The 5,717-nt window shown below is 38.6% G+C and overlaps 1 protein-coding gene across 4 annotated transcripts in view; it reads right to left on the reverse strand.

The window, feature by feature from the left end:
• DNM3 (dynamin 3) overlaps window positions 1-5,717 on the reverse strand; it is a 412,790-nt gene that overhangs the window by 230,728 nt on the left and 176,345 nt on the right. The gene's annotated exons all lie outside the window — the stretch shown is intronic.

The raw sequence follows: 5,717 nt of genomic DNA on the forward strand, positions 1-5,717 counted from the left end.
ATGAAGAAATTGGGGCTGAAGAGGCAGGTGAGGTGAAGTCAGAGTGGATCCAGGTCAAGGAGACCCCGAACTTTAGTTTGGGTCTCCCCTGATAGTACCAGAATAAACTTCAAGTACACGCTTAATTTATTTTTAAGTGTATTTGACCATTGTATTAATACACTTTACTGAGGAACTGATTAAGTTATTTCACACTAGCATTGCTACCCACCCTACCAGGGCTTACGAATAGCATACTAACCATAGTATTCGATGAAAGTATATTTATTATTTCATTTTGAAGGTATGTTGTATACATCATATTGAAATACACAGAGAAATTTGAAAGTATAACATGAAGAAGAAATAAATAATATTTTAAATATTTTTACTGGAGGAGAAATGTATTTTTATTTGTGACATTTATAAACATTTATAACTTCATTATTAACTTCTCTGTGATACAGAGCGAGGGTGCTGGCATCAATATGTAGAAGGAATATTAATAAAGCTTAACTGTTTTCTTATTTTCTAGATAAAAATACATATAAGTAGGTGTTCTACTATGTTTTCCTGCATTCTGGTAGATTTTGCATACTCTCTGTGACAGAGAAGCTAGGTTATATAAGTTACTGCAATAACCCAAATGAGAAATGACCAAGGTATAAAATAAAGCTGTAACATGATAACGATGAAAATAGATCTACTGAAGAAATGCCTAGGAAATAAAATCAGCAGGACTTAAGACCGGACGAGAGGGAAAGTCATGACGATAAAGATTCTAGAACTTCATTCTGCAGCAGCCACTAGCCACACGTAGCGTTGAGCCTTAGTGAATAGTTCCAATTCAGATGTGCAATAAGTGTAAAATGTACACTGGATTATGAAAAGTTAGTACAAAAAATGTAAAATATCTCATTAAATATTTTAAAATGTATCATGCAAAAGATTTATAAACAGTAACCTCATTTAAATTGGAGTTGGGAGGGCCTGTAGGGGGAGCTCTTATGCCTGACCACTCACCAGCACCTACCCCAAACTAAAAAGAGATGTACTTTCCATCTCCAATAGGAAAGTATTTTTCTACTCTACTACTCCACCTGGAAGAAGGAGAGTCTTCTCTCTTGGTAACCACTTAGCCAATGAAAAGTGGTTAAAACTCAGCCAATAAAAAGCCACTACACTTCAAATTCCCAATCTCCTCCAATGGACACTTTGTTTACAACAGCTCCTCTGAAATCTCCTTCCTCTATAAAAGAAGGTGTCTCTCCTTTGCTCTCTGGACTTGCAAGTGGTTGGTTCACCATTAGACCACATGTTCCAAATTGCAATTCTTTGCTGTTCCCAAATAAACCCATTTTTCTGGAGAATTATCTGGCTGTCTATTTGAGGTCAACAATCACGTGTTGCAATGATATTTTAGATATACTGGGTTAATAAAATCTATCCTTAATATTTGTTTCACCCGCTTCATTTTATTTTTTAATGCGGCTACCAGAAAATTTTAAAATACGTATGTGGTTTGCATTATATTTATATTGGACATTGTGCTGTTCTAGAATATTCTGAAACTCCTGGGGCTACCAACTCAGAAGGAATAGAGGAGGAGAACAAACTTTTTTTAAAAGCAGGGGAGTTGATGATGAGTTCAGCCAAGATCACGCTGAATCTAAGGTACCTGCGGGTCTTAGAGAAGTTACCTGACCTCTGAAGTAAAATGGAGAGGTTAGGACTGGGGATCTAGGCTTGAAGTGATCAGTGCACATATATTAGGTAACAATTAAAACTGAGTGAAATAGGCTCAAGGTAGACTCTTAGGGAAATATCAACGTTTAGGAGATGGTCAGAAAAGTGTCTGCAAAGAAATGTCAGAGAAATAAGAGCAATAATGTCATGGAAGTCAAAGGCAAGGTGAATGTCAAGGAGTGTGTGGCTGGGAGTGCCAAATTCAGCACGGAAAGAGATGCTTAAGTGCATGCAGACGTCATCATGTCCTTAGCTATGCCAGTTATAGCGCAGTGGTGAAATCAGTCAGAATCCATAGGGTTAAAAAGTGAATGAGAAGTAAAAAATGGAGACGATGACTAAAAAGAGCTCTTTCCAGAAAACCAGTCAAAACCAGAGAACCAGTCAAAACCAGAGAACCAGCATAGACAAAGGGTCAAAGGAGGGGTTTTTGTTGTTGCTGCTGCTACTGCTACTGTTTTTCAGTTTGGGGATTTTTTTCTTTTTATGGCAAGAATTCAGAATACTTATTACTATACTCTCTACCAAACAACTGGTAGAGAGTAAGAGGCCGGTGATAGAGGAAAGACAATACAAGGACAAAGAAGATGGGGGTAGATTAGGTGAAGTGCACAGGAAGGGGTGGTCCCTGAACGGGCCTGGAGCTGCCAATCTTGTGAGCCTGGAAGAGTGAGGGCGGATGTAGGTCCTTTGTAAGGCTATGGGTAGAAAGTTTAAGAAGGTTATCTTTGACCTTTCCAGTATTCTTGATAAAAGACTAAGTCACCTGCAGGAAAGTGAGGGTGGGAGAAGTTGGAAAGGAGGCTTGAGGACAGTGTGAAGCATTGGGACAATCAGTATTCAAATGAGAGAATGAACATGACTAGAATTAGTAACAAATGGCAGACAATACACAATACTGTCAAACTCCTAGAAAATAAACTAGAGAAAATCTAGATGACCTTGGGTATGGTGATGTGTTTTTAGACACAACACCAAAGATGCAATCTGTGAAAGTAATAGTTGATAAGATGGACTTCATTAAAATTAAAAACTTTTGCTCTGAGAAAGACGAGATCAAGAGAATTAGAAGACAAGCCATAGACTAGGAGAAAATACCTGCAAAACATACATCTGACAAAGGGATGTTATCCAAAATATATAAAGAAGTCTTAAAATGCAATAATAAGAAAACAAACAACCTGATTTCAGAATGGGCCAAAGACTTTAACAGACATCTCACCAAAGAAGATATATAAATGGCAAAGAAGCAATTGAAAAGATGTCCACATCATATGTCATCAGGGAAATGCAAATTAAAACAACCACGAGACATTGGAGCAACAGGAACTCAGTCATTGCTGGCGGGAACACAAAATGGTACAGCTACTTTGAAAGACAGTTTGGTGCTTTCTTACAAAGCTAAACATACTCTTACTGTGTGATCCAGCAAAGGCGATCCTTGGTATTCACACGAAGGTGTTGAAAACTTAGGTACACACATGCCTATTTGTAGCAGCTTTATCATAATTGCCAAAACTCGGAAGCAACCAAGATGTCGTTCAATAGGTGAATGGATAAGCTGTGGTACATCCAGATGGTGGAGTATTATTCAGAGCTAAAAAGAAATAAGCTATCAAGCCATGAAAAGACATGACGAAAACCTTAAATGCATATTACTAAGTGAAAGAAGCCGATCTGAAAAGCCTATATATGGTATGATTCCAACTATATTATATTCTGGAAAAAGCAAAACCATGGAGACAATAAAAAAATCAGTGCCTGCCAAGGACAGGGTTGAGGAAGGGAGAGATGCATAGGCAGAGGAAAGAGGGATTTTAGGGCAGCGAAAATGCTGTTCGATATTATAACGGTGGGTATATGTCATTATACTTTGCCCAAGCCCATAGAATGCACACCACCAAAAGCGGACCCTAAGGTGAACTCTGGATTTTGGGTGATTTTGACGTCAAAGTAGATCTGTCCTCGGTTTAAAGATATACATACCATTCTGGTGAGTGGTGCCGATAGTGCAGGAGGTTATACATACAGGGGGAATGAAAAATCTCTGTACCTTCCTTTCAATTTTGTTGTAAACTTAAAATTGTTCTAAAAAAAAAAATAAGGTCTTTAAAAACTGGTCGAAAGCTGAGAATGAAGATCACAAAGTTTCGGGAACGCAGGTGGCCCACGTGCACTATCATGTCCAGCAGTGTTCTGCACGCTTGATGCAGAAAAAGAGAAGATAAGTGGGGACCGATCCAGGGTTCTGGATTTCTGGACCCACGCGACCTGAGTACCTGGGTGCAAAGATGACGAAGGTTTGGGGCAAGAGAGTGATTCAGGTGATTATACATTCAATCTATTCAAGGCAGGAGGGGGCTAATAGAGAGAAAATAGAAAGATGAAGGGACTAGAGAAACCATTGGGGTTAAAAAGCATATACTTAAACGAAGACAAGAATGAGGTTTGGGGAATTTAAAATGATGTGAAGCAATAAATTGCCTGATCTTACTGGTACCATTTCTCAAAACGTATCACTATTTCTAGAAGAATTAAATAATACAGCCAAAAATAATACCGATTAAACATCATTTCGCCTGGTGGATATATTCAATTGAGCTATATAGAAATGATGAGTTACAAATAACAGTTAAAGTGAAATGTGTAAAGAATTGACATAAAAATTAATTAGAGTAGATTATTACATCCTGTGGTGTTAGTTATTTGCATTGCAATAAACTTTCGCACTTGGAGAGGAAAAAACAAAAACAAAAAACAAGAGGATTACAGCTACCATGTTGTGAGTACAGGTGGCCCGTATCCCTTTGGAGACACCCACGGAAGTGGGTTCAGCACTGATCGCTATTAGCAAGTAAGTCGACATCATAAAAAGTCCAAGATAGTCTGGTCCAATCCCAGCCTTTTCTTTTCCAACAGAGGAAGCGTATCTGCCACAAATGGACTTTTTCTCTCTCCCAATGACAATCGGCTCAAAATAAGAATTGAGAAAAACGATTCCTCACGTACTTTTTCAGAAAGGGATTGAGGTATAGAAAAATCACAAAATCAATCTTAAACAGTGGAATGAGATAGGAAAAGGCAAGCATTCATGAAAAATGGCGAGAGAACACGAGAGCTTGGAATGCCGAGGAGAAAGTAATAGAATGAAACAAAGGAAATGAGTGAGAACGGGAAGACGAGACTACGTAAAACTTGAAAAGAACTTGAAAAGAACGTCAGGACAGGCGGGACTGACTGCAGCGTCTCTTTAGAGAAAGATACAAAACATTAATTTTGTATTCAAATTTAAAATGACCACAATAAATCCATCAACATTCGGTATAATTACCATTTACAGTCTCTTAGTATTTGAATATCAAATTCTGTTTTCGGTGCCCAAGTAAACAAGAGCTAGCAAGCCCATAATTACATGACTAGAAAGGACCTTGAGAGCTAAAAGGGCATGGTCTTATTTGTAAGCCTTAAGACAAATCGCTTTTTAAAATATACTGCCACGACTAACACTCAAGCTTCTTTTGCCAAATACAGAAACTTTGGAAGCGACTACAAGAGCAGCAGAGGGGACAGTGGACCGGCCCAGCCCCTTCTGCTCCAGAGTGCGTTCCTGTCAGTCCTCTCTGCGTTATAAGAAGTCATGCCTTTCGGAGTTGGCAAAATCTGTATGTCAGGGCTAAGTTTGGATCTCAACATCTGGCCAGAATGCTGGGTCATAAAATTAATACACAGTCAAGGAATAAAATTATGAGGAGAAAAAGTACATGTGGAAAAGTTCTAGTGTGGCCAAGGCTTTAGGTCTTGAACTTTATTTGTGAGCAGGGCGTTTTGACCTTGGCCTTGCTTATGGGAGACTGTGCAAGTTTTTCTCCGCTCTGCAGATGGCTTTTAATTGTTGCAGCATGTGGGTGTTTGTAAACCATATCAAAACCTGTTTGATATTTTTATCTCGGTAGATGACAAACGCTTATACATAGGCTGCACCCATAGATGAG

This window comes from Pteropus vampyrus, unplaced genomic scaffold (genome assembly GCF_000151845.1).
Source record: "Pteropus vampyrus isolate Shadow unplaced genomic scaffold, Pvam_2.0 Scaffold194, whole genome shotgun sequence".
NCBI classification, from domain to species: Eukaryota; Metazoa; Chordata; class Mammalia; order Chiroptera; family Pteropodidae; genus Pteropus; species Pteropus vampyrus.